The following is a 12152-nucleotide window of genomic DNA, read 5'->3' as shown; positions in this document are numbered from 1 at the left end:
AGAAGGGAGACACGGGCATGAGCAGGGGTGGGGGGGAAGGAAGACAAGGGGCATGAGCAGGGGGTGGGTGGGGGAAGAAGGGAGACACGGGGCATGAGAAGGGGGTGGGGGGGAATAAGGGTGACACGGGGCATGAGTGGGGGGTGGGGGAAATATGGGAGACATGGGGCATGAACGGGGGTGGGGGGGAAAGGAGGGAGACACGGGGCATGAGCGGGGGTGGGGGAAAACAAGGGAGACACGGGGCATGAGCGGGGGGTGGGGGGAAAACAGGGCACACACGGGGCATGAGCGGGGGGTGGGGGAACAGGGCACACACGGGGCATGAGCGGGGGGTGGGGGGGCAGGGAACACACGGGGCATGAGCGGGAGGTGGGGGGCACGGGAGGAACACATGGAGCATCAGCGGGGGGTGGGGGGAACAGGGGAGACACAGGGCATGAGCGGGGGGTTGGGGGGAAACAGGGCACACAGGGCATGAGGGGGGGTGGGGCTAAACAGGGCACACACGGGGCATGAGCGGGGGGTGGGAAAGGAGGGAGACATGGGACATGAGCGGGGTGGGGGAACATAGGAGACACAAGGCATGAGCGGGGGTGGGGGGGAGGGGAGAGACACACAGGGCATGAGCGGGGGAGGGGGAGAGACACACGGGGCATGAGCAGGGGTGGGGGGGAGGGGGAGATACACACGGGGCATGAGCAGGGGGTGGGGGGAGGGGAGAGACACACGGGGCATGAGCGGGGGGTGGGGGGAGGGGAGAGACACACGGGGCATGAGCAGGGGGTGGGGGGAGGATAGAGACACATGGGGCATGAGCAGGGGGTGGAGGGAGGGGAGAGACACATGGTGCATGAGCGGGGGGTGAGGGGGAAGGGGAGACAGACAAAAACACGGACATGAGTTTGTGTGCAGGCGGCAGATCCTGCTCCTCGGCCCTCCGCTGGCCACCGTGTGCCGATGGCGGGGGAGACACAGAGCATGAGCGGGGGAGGGGGAGAGACACACGGGGCATGAGCAGGGGGTGGGGGGGAGGGGGAGATACACACGGGTCATGAGCAGGGGGTGGGGGGAGGGGAGAGACACACGGGGCATGAGCGGGGGGTGGGGGGAGGGGAGAGACACACGGGGCATGAGCAGGGGGTGGGGGGGAAGGGGAGAGAGACACGGGCATGAGCGGGGGGTGGGGGGAAGGGGAGAGACACACGGGGCATGAGCAGGGGGTGAGGGGGACAGAGGAGACAGACAAAAACACAGACATGAGTTTGTGTGCAGGCGGCAGATCCCGCTCCTTGGCCCTCCGCTGGCCACCGTGTGCCGATGGTTTGAGCGAGGGTTGGAGGAATAGGGCAGACACGGGGCATGAGCAGGGGGTGGGGGGAACAGGAGACAGACACGGGCATGAGCGGGAGTGGGGGACTTACTGTACAGGCGGCAGATCCCGCTCCTGCTGACCTGGCAAAGCCTAAAGCCTCTCATGCGAGAAAGAAAGATGGCGGGCGTCTCTGAAGACACGACACACTGCACGCTTTCACCGCATCCAATGAGAGAGCACATCGATGTCCACGGACATCACGCAACCAGCTTGCCCAATCCCTGTACTGTCTGCGGAGCGAACAGGGAAGTGTGTCCGCGAAGCAAACACAGATATCACTAATTTTTTTGAAATACTTTTTGGTAATTTAAAAAAAAAACGACTGGACGGATTTTCGCCAAATTTACAAAAGCACGCTTTCGGGACCAAGCTGCTGCTCCTGTTCCAATTTTGGTGAAAATCCATCCAGCGGTTTGGGCTGTAGGCGCGAGCAAAAAAATATGGGGAAAAAAAGTTTGGGGACCCCCCCTATTACTTTTCCCCCCCTGGATGAATCCTCACCAAACTTTGCAGAGACATTCAGAGTGGGCCATATACTTTTTTTTGCAAAGTTTGGTGATGATTCGTCCAGGGGGAGTGAAGTTATAAGCCGCCCAAAAAGTGCTCTTCCTATGGAAACAGCAACTTAACCATAACTACATGGCCACTACCGTGGCCATGTGATATATATATATGCTGCTCCCCTACATACATTTACTATCCCTTTTGGAACAAAGGATATTTCTCAGGACCCAGAGTGATAACATAATTTTGAATGACAACATTGAATTGGGAAGCCTAATGCATACATACATTTTAACTGGACTGTGATCAACAGAAATATTTGCTTTTGTGAGGTTAACCATTTGTTAAGAAGAGAATTAGAAAACTTGCTATGCTATATCCAGACATAAAATAGTACATCTTTGAGATTCAAAATATATCAGTGCCAATAGGAAACTACAATGCCCAGTCATTTTAACTCATTCTGAAATTGACAAAAGATGTGCAATGTTACCCAATATATGGGATACACACACTGTGGCACTTTCCACAAGTGAGGTAGGAGTGGCCAATATATTGACTAAGAAGAGGTGACTGAATTTAGTTTGAACAACACCACAATTAAATACTTTTTGCAATATATGTTGTAAAGATTTACTGATTTCCTCTAAATAATTACCTAGTTCTATTACTCCATTGATAATAAGCATGTGGTTGTGACGTTGAAAAAAGGAGCAACACCTAAATATTATCAAGAAAGTACTAGTGAAGAAATGATATTCATATTTATTTGCATATAGTGGAAAAGAAAAAGGCATTAAGTAATAATATCATATTGATGTAAAGACAGTGAGGCTAAACAGTTATTTGATGGTTTATATTTAGGTGTCCGTAGAGGTGAATCAACATTTTTAACAATTGTGATGGAATATAAGAAGAGATCATAAGAATCTCTGGTATGAAAGGGGAAATCCCTTGACCGTTTGATTAATTAATTGAATACATTTATGTTTAAGTAGATCAATGATGGAAACACAGAGTTGAGTTCTGTTATTTCTGCGGTTTGACCCAAAAACTCTGGCATATTTTATAACTGATCATAACATAGTGGATGCATGAAGGATTTAATTGATACCACCTGATAAAAGTCTGTGCACTAGGGGCAACAGAAAGATAGACGCCTGTACATGTTGGGGAATGCAGACAGTAGAATGTATCACTGTCTATTTTTGCATAAGTGCTATCAGTATACATCATTTTGAGGGCACACACACACACACACACACACACACACACACACCCATATAATCAGTGATAAAAACATTAGTTAAGAGTGAGTTAAGGTAATTAGATTTAACGTGACATATGTTTTGTAAACTAATGTTTTGAATGTGTGTTGGCCTTTGACTGGTGTTAACTGTAGGATATAACCAAACAAAATGGCATGTTTTCCTAAAAACAATGGCCCTCATTACAAGTCAGGCGGTGGACCATGGTGCTGTTAGCCCCATGGTTCATGCCGGATTCCGCCATGGTGGATGGCGGAATTACCACCCCATCCCAAGGTGAGTGGGGTGGTAATTCCCCATTCACCATTTGCCCTTCCCCATTCCCATTTTTGCCCCATAGGGCATAATGGGGATGGGGAAGGCGCTAATTACGGCACCGTAAATTACGTTGCCGAAAATAAGCACCAAGGTCGCTTAGCGCTTTGGACTTTAACGCCTGCAAAAAGCAGGCGTTAAAGTGTGAATCAGGCGTTAAGGGTTAACGGCGCCGACGGCGCCGTTAAACCCTTAACACCTGACTTGTAATGAGGGCCAATATATGAATTGAAGCAAGCATCAATTAGATGAACTTCTATTTTTCATTGTGCTTACTTCAAATGCATCTTTTACAGACAATTAGAAATATTCTAATTTGTTTTGGTATTCAACTCAGAGAAATAGTGGTCAGTGTAAATTCACATACATATAAACAATATCAAAGGTTATACAATATCAAAGGTTTCTAATTATTACATTTTCATGTAATGTTTTCATGGCTTAATCCATGTTCAATTTGTTCAGTGACTTCCGTGTGAGAGTTGTTCATCAGTTAACTGTAATATGAGCACTGGCAAATCTTGTTTAGATTGCTCGCATTGGATTTGCGGACAGAATGGCACACAAATCCCGTTTTTTTTGGCGCTAACAATCCATGAATCAGTGTCATGGTGTTTTTCACTTCAGTCATTGCTATTTCTTCTTAATTGTAATGTTTGGTTATCCAAGTGGTTGTTGGCTACCTGCAAAATAAGGTTGACTCCCTTTGGGAGTTTCTTTACTAATTTCTCTTTCTATTTCTTCTTCTTGATGACGTTTTTCATCTACCATATCTTTGTATTGTTTAAATTTGTCATTGGTATGCTACTTTCACTTGCTTCAATTGCAACTTCCACTGAATCATTTTCACGTAACAATTCTTCCTCTTTTCTCTGAAGTTTTGAATAGTGCTAGTTCAACCATGTAATAACATTCTTTGTGGTCTGCAGATTTAATGGACAGTTTTACATTAGACTAGGTTTTGAAAGTCTTACTAGACATCCTTCACAATTTAATACTAAAAATGTGCCAGTTGCATTGTTTGGCATGAAATTATACTTTCATGTGAAGTTTTGTGCTATTTGATACATATATGTTTTCCAAAGCAGGACTTCTGTTTGCATATTTGTGTCTTTCAGATGTGTGTTTTTTAAGATGGCTTGCCTGTTTAGATTTACTATGGCTATATAGTATATTTCTCGGTATGACTTTAGAATCTTTTCAGATTTCCCATGCACACCTTCACCTGTTAAATGATCTGCAGCTTTGTATGAACAGCATTCTTTAGGTGACAGCATTGTGATATCACAGCTGAACATTTTTTGTGAAAGTGTTTTTTCTGATGATATATCATCCCAGAGTTCTTTTAACTCAGTTCTCTCAGTTTTGTTAAGAAAGTCTGTGCCATACCTTGCAACTGAAGTTGAAGTGTCTGCAATATATTGAATGTCTATATTAGCATTCCACAAGAGTGCGATGATACGATTGTAATCATTGATGTACTTGGTGGCTTTATCTTTTTTAATAGTATATATGTTTTTTGGAAACTTGCCTTTCAACCTGTGCCAAACAGCAGACGTGAAACTCTTCACTTGGCCTTTAGTATAAACTTGTCTAGGGAATCCAAAACAACATTTGGTGTAGTATTCGCCTTTGATTCTGTATCAAGGTTGGCAATATTTGCCACAGTTATGCCCCAACAAACATAGATTTTAGTCAGTATGTAATTATGTAAATCGTTTTTAGAGATGTCACAGGTAATTTTCAATACATTATAAAACAGCCTCATCACTGTCTTGGCCCAAAAATTGTGAGGATTTTTTATCCACAAAATAATGTGAATATTCTTCTAGACCGGTATTCTTTTCTCCAAGAGACGTGTTGTACTTCTCAATGGGAGGGCATTTTTTTTCTTGTAGTTGAAACATTTACAGCATCTAAAGAACATAGTTCACCTGTGCTTTTATTGTTTGTGTTAATGGTTTCATTCAATTAAAACTAATATAAATAGTTTTTATTTTTATTTAAATGTGCTGTCAAGTATTGCTTCTAGGACCAGTTTTTGTTGGTAATTCACAAGTGAGGAATGTGACATTTGTAGTTGGTTTATAATATTGCTGAGTACTCTATGATAGGAGATTTAGCCGAATTATGTTATTACAACTGCATTGACAATGGAAGACATGATATCCATTAATGTTGTATTTGTTGGTGGTTCATTTTCTGTTGAAATTATTTTAGGAGGTAATTGTTTACCTTTTCTGATGGAGGTGTAGGAATAACAGTTAGGTTAGTGCTAGGTGTGGTTTTACTTTGCAAGGGAAGAGTTCTCTGTTCTCTTTTTTGTAAGTTTTTAATGAATGAGTGGAGGGTGATTGTATTTTTTGTAATTTTTACCTGCCCAATGTTTTCTTTGTTGTCTACGGAATTGAGTTTTAGTTGGCATGTTTTGTGTTTCCTGGAGAACATTTTTTACATTGAGTTAAATACATTGTGTGTGTAGTTTAATGTTGTTATTGTCTGTTGGTATCTAGGAAGTGATGTTTTTGTAACATAAGTTGTAATGATTGAATTGGTTATGGATTACGAGTGGGTACTGGGAAGAGGTTTATTGGGTAATGACATGGGTTAGTATTGGGTTCTAGGGTGAGGAAGAGGAATGTGGGGTGATGATATGGATTTTTATTTGATAGTGGTATGGGGTTGAGGGATATTGGGGTGGTGATATTGATGCAATGTATTGTGATTACTAGTAAATGCCAGATCAGTAGTTTACAACCGATATTTAATTCATAATATTCCTGAACTCAGTTTAGACATTGGGCCTCATTACAAGTTTGGCAGTGGCCTTGCTGGTAAAACCAGCAGGCTGCCACCGAACGTTCACATTTTTCCAGCCCCTGGCAAGGGGGAAATACAGGGCCATTAAAACCCTGGCAGACCCTGTATTTCCCCATTGCCATTGGCTGGAAACGTTTACTCCCCATTCCCATTGAGCCCCGTAGGGCTCAATGGGAATGGGGAGGCCGGTAGCACCGGCAGCATTCTGAATGGTGCTGGTGCTACCCGCGGTGTCTGCTCGCGGGTGCCGGTACACCCGCCAGGTCCCAATAAGGCATCCATGAGCAGAACTCATAGTTTACCGTTCTGGTAACTAAAGTACCAGCAAGCTTACTGGTACTGTATTTACCAGACTGGCAAACTTGTAATGAGGCCCATTGTGTTTATCACTGAGACTTGGATGTCTGACAATAATCTTATTCTACTAGCAGGCCTAACTTCAGCTGATTACAGATACAGCGCTAAATCAAGAACAACCAAAAATGGTGGTGGTCTAGCTGTAACAAATCATCTTTGGATATTTCATTACCAAACATCTCTGATATCTGTTCAACAGAAACACTTACTGTGTTTTTTTTCATTTTAGTTCTCCCTCTGTGAGAGAAACCACATCATGGGTGCATTTCCTCCTTTAGTGATTTGAATATTAGAGAGCCTTTTTTTATCCACATATGTGAGATGCTGATTTAAAATAAAAACAAGCAAGTTACGTTTGAAAAATAATCAGGCTTCTGCCCTTTTGGGGCATCAGTAGGGAGGACAGTAAGGGAGTAGCCGTCTCTAAGATAGTATGTGCCGCTTTTGCCATCTATAGGGATGGCTCTGTATTTTGATTGTGTGGCCAATTTCTGCAATAGTTCACTTTGGTCTCAATCTAGCCTCAAGCTTCACAGTTAAAGACTGTTAGCTACCACTGGTCAGGGACACACTATGCAAATGGCAACCATTGTTTCTGTGGTAATGTTGAAACCATGGCTCATTTTGTTCTTTTCTGTCTATTATATAATGATTTGCAGAGGCAATGGGCATCATTACAAGCATGGCGGTCATGGAACTACGGTACCGGTAAGCATGCTGGTTCCGTAATTCCCAGAGCACCATGCTACGAGCTGGGCTCATGGGTGCCGGTCAGTACGCTAGGTTTTTCCTTGCAGACTGACTGGCACCCGCGAGCACAGCACGTCGGATGCTCTGGCAAAACTCTGAATGCGCCGGTGCATACAACGTCCCCATTCTCATTTGGCTCTATGGGGCCGAATAGATATGGGGAGTCCCTTGTTTCTGGCACCCGCAAATGGGCAATTACCGGGTCCACCGAACTCGGCATGACCCGGTTCTTGCCCATTCACGCGTGTCAGAAAAAATGCAACTCTGCGGCAGCCATGCCGGTTTTACCGGCACGGCTATCGCCAGAGTTGTAATGAGGCCCAATACCTTTTAACTTTACTCTTTGGTCCCAATCACTGGAAACATGCTCATATGTTGTTATGGAATGCTGCTCTAAATCCGAAAGACACACGCTCATTCGTTCATACAAGGGCAATATTGCTTTTTCATCTCTCTGCTGGTAGATGATTTTTCTGCAACCCTTGTCTAGTGTTTGTCCTCTTGAATAAGCTGAAGGTTAACATTGGGAGGGGGCCAGCACCTCTGTGCCAAGTAAGGTGTTACTGTCATTCCCACTTTGATTTCTTGGTCTATGAAGAATTAAAGATTTGTTGTTCTGCTCACTTTCAGTTTTGTAGGATTCACCTTGGCATCTTCTTGCTTTCTCCTTACCCCCAAATGATAGCATTGGTTGGCCTTCGTCTGTGGCTATAAGCGATTCCTATCAGGGTTATGGATGTTTTTGTATCTGCCATTTTTTTTCAAGGGAATGAGCCCAAAAAGGTCAAACATGATTTGGCAGTCTTTGGGAACTCCTACTGGATGGCACAATAGTGACCCGGAAGGTATTCTCTCACTATCTGTGCACCTGGTTGCAGAGCTGTTTTAAATAAACTGTGCAGCAGATGTGCATCCTATGGAACAATATGGGTTTGTTAAGAAAGGCAGTGCAAGAGGGAGCTGACTGAAAATGTACATCTTCAGCAAGGGTCACAGTCTACTATTACATTTAAAATGCATCATATAAAAACAACCTCAGCGTGATGAGAATATGACCATAAGATTTTCTCTGCACTCCATGACTTGCTCTCCTGCAACCTCTTATAACATTGCAAATGTTCTTTGGATGGCTGTCCTCTCCCCATTGTTAACAAACATTCCATTGCCTCCATCCTCTACTCTACATATTAAACACCTATACAGACTGTTTCTCCCATGAGCGCACCCTTCTAGACACCCTTTATCACAGCTAACCCCTTACACCATTGACGGTGACACCTTCTCCAACACCTTTGTAACACTGTGTACTCATCTGGAATCTCTATGGCACAGATACCTCCTGTCAGCTGCATGTCACACTTTCTCCCTGTTGCAACACGGATCCCTCGGCCCTCTGGATCCAAAAAGAACACAGACACTCCTGCTCAGTGCTTTAAGTGGGGTAAGAAATTGAGGGGGGGCCCTCGTTTGGGGACGTGGCTTCCATTGTGGGCGTGGCCTAAAACGTGCACAAATCTTTGTAAGGTGCGCAAACAAATATATAAATGCATGTGAGCATTTATATATTTGTATGCGCACTACTATGGTTTGTGTACCTTTCAAGCCTTATAAACATACCAATGTTACATATTTCTAGGTTTATAAAAAGGTGGCTTGAAAAGTGCACAAACCATAGTAATTTACGCACACTTGTGTGCTTACCTTACTATGGTTTGTGCACTTTTCAAGCCACCTTTTATAAGCATAGACATTTATAACATATTTCTATGTTTATAAAAGACGGCTTGAAACGTAAACAATTCAAGGCATCTTTTATAAAGCGTTGAGGACGGACAAAACCCGAGGTGGCTTTGTCCATCGACAAAGCTTTATAAAAGATGCCTTGAATTGTGCACGTTTCAAGCGGTCTTTTATAAACATAGAAATATTTCTACGTTTATAAAAGATGGCTTGAAACGTATACAATTCAAGGCATCTTTTATAAAGCTTTGCCAACGGAGATAGACTCCTCGGGCTCAGTGATCTCTGCTCTGAGCAGATAGATCACTGAGCCCGAGGCGCCTTTCACCCTCTGCGAACCCGCAGGCTCCGTGATCTAATCTGCATATTAGATCATGGAGCCTGCAGGTTCGCTGAGGGTCAGTGACCTGGCGAGGGCAAACAAAGGGACTGTAACTTCCCTGATGAGGGGTCATCAGGGAAGTTACAGTAACTGACAGAAGTGCCAGCCAGCCTCAGCGACGCTGTGCCTGGCTGGCACTTCTGTCAGCTCGCCTGAAATTAAACTGGCGGGCGCATCTCCCGTCGCGGCGGGATAATGCATCCCGCCAATGTTGTGTGGGATGGGGGGCCCCGGCAGGGCCCCGGCTCAGTCCCACTTTTTGGAGACTGCCGGGGCCCGTCCTCAGGCAGGCCCCGGCCCACTTTAAGCACTGCTCTTGCTCATTATCCCAGCTCATAAGCAGGCCATTGCTAGACATAAAAACATAGTTCGGGGAAAATGGTTTAAATTGAGTTAAAACTTTTGGTCATGTTTGAACAGTATCAAGAATAACACATAAAAAACCCAGTAATGTTGAGGGGTCGTTCAATAAGGAATCCATGCCTCTTGATCTGAGGTCTATGAGTCTAGCATTTTTCCTGGCCAGATTCAGAGGAGAGCAGATCTAGAAAATTTAAGAAAAAGATGCAAGCATTATTGCAGATACTCTGATGAATTGCATGCCCCTTCCCTTCTCTTGTCCAAGAAAACCTCCCTCTCATTCACACCAGGCCAAGACACAGCATTGCTTAAACTTCCACCACTCATAAGTCTCACCATGAAACTCCCCCTAAAATACTTCCCCCAATGAACAGGGGCACCATTTTTCATGCTTTTATTTACTTATTGATTTAGTTGTTTATGCCTTGCTGTTCTATCAATATCAGCAAATACACTGTTCTGTACATTTCTGCCACTCTATGAGTAGCGGGAACCAGGTCTTCAATACATCTAAATGGTCATATAAACGGACATGTGAAACAGTGCTGTACATTAGGGTGTACACTAGAAAGCCTACTGCAAAGAACTACTGTACTACATATGCTTTCATTAAATTGAGAAATGGGCTCATGAAAACATGTCACATCACTTGGCAGTATCAACCAACAGGTAACCTTTCCTAAACATGATCCCCTAGGAGCTGAATAACCCCATCAAGAGACATTGTGGTCGGGCTCTAAAATGTGCATCTCTGCAGATGTTGAATGTGTCAGATGTTTTGGGGTAAAACTCCTGCAAACTATCCTCGCTGACTGTGCTGCCTAAGGATGATGGGATAGTTCATCAAAAACCCTTCCCATAGCTAAACGTTGAGTAATATGTAGTCAGACCTCCCACACCCAGCAACATGTCTGCACTTGCCCCTGGAACCACAGTACAGTACCCGTGAGGTCACAGTTACACAATAATGCATGATAACTCATTGTGTGGGGAAACAGGTGTGTTCACTTAAATGTTCACTTAAATGACAGCAGAAAAAGACATTTGACCTTTAGACAGCTGCAAAAGAAGAGCAATGCTGTACACGCTAACATCATATGAGCTGGTAAGATAGCTCAGCGGGTTGCGTGTTCGCTGCTGCGATCTGAACGTGATCTGCAGGTCGCAGGTTCGAATCCCGGCAAGGCAAACTCAGCCTTTCATCCTTCCGAGGTCGATAAATGAGTACCAATTTTGGTTGGGTGATATTGTGTGTAAATGTGTGCTCTGTAAAGCGCTTTGGATTAAGGCGCTATATAAATAACACATCATTATCATATAGTATACTCCACAATGCAGACAGAACAGCAGAGGATATCTAAAGTACAATGAGACACAACCTGCATTAGTGTTATGCACAGTAAAGAACTGTGACTAAACGCCTTAAACGATATGCATTGGTGGATGGTGTTGTGGAAAGTTACCTTCAGGGGGCAAGGGGGCTGTCTTTGGGGACGAATGATGTCTGTCTACAAAGAGCTGCACACATTGTAATACAATTGCATCTCCCCACTGTGCACACCTTACTGAGCAACATATTGTCCCAATTGTTTGGAATCGAATTACTCATAACAAGCACATCCCTAATTAAAGAAGAAGACATAACACTATGCATGGCAGTGGGTCTAATTAGAATGTTGCTATGGGGAATGCCACAACATTTTTTAGTTTTGTAATGCACAAATACCATTTTTTTTAACAAAGGTATGTACCTAGCATGCCCTGGCCTTGAGCACAAATACACACTGTCAAGTGACCTGGGATGACAGAGCACATCGTGGACATGATCATGGTGGGTTTGGGAGTGATGACAACACACAATGAAAGATCAGCCGTTACTTTAAAGCCTATTCCTTGAGTCACATACATGAACGTGTATTTGCCATAGATGCTGATGAATTAATCAGTCAAATGTAAGGATTAAATACATCTCTCACTGCATCATCAAATCGAATGCTTAACTTCACCACTGAGGCATTATCTCTGAAGCACTTGTGACACGTCTCAATCTCTCAGTTCAACTGCAGATGTTCTTATTCCATTCGGGCATAGATTGTAATGTGATTTCTTGACTGAGAGGCTGTACCTCATTAATAGCTTTCAAATGACACCAATTCCATAAGGTAAACCATATAATCCTTAGAAGCCTGCAAGGGGTAATAGCAGGTTCCACACTAAAGATGGCAGTAATGATGTTCCACGTGTGGCACATACAAATGCTGAAAGAAGAGAATGCGCCCCC

General features: G+C 44.1%; 1 protein-coding gene across 1 annotated transcript in view; it reads right to left on the bottom strand.

Moving 5' to 3' along the window:
• Nucleotides 1-12152, bottom strand: part of LOC138453171 (cysteine-rich venom protein-like) — a 391821-nt gene that overhangs the window by 294597 nt on the left and 85072 nt on the right. The gene's annotated exons all lie outside the window — the stretch shown is intronic.

Source organism: Ambystoma mexicanum, chromosome 4p (genome assembly GCF_040938575.1).
Source record: "Ambystoma mexicanum isolate Mex_15411 chromosome 4p, UKY_AmexF1_1, whole genome shotgun sequence".
Taxonomy (NCBI): domain Eukaryota; kingdom Metazoa; phylum Chordata; class Amphibia; order Caudata; family Ambystomatidae; genus Ambystoma; species Ambystoma mexicanum.
This window is presented reverse-complemented; position numbering and strand designations above follow the sequence as displayed.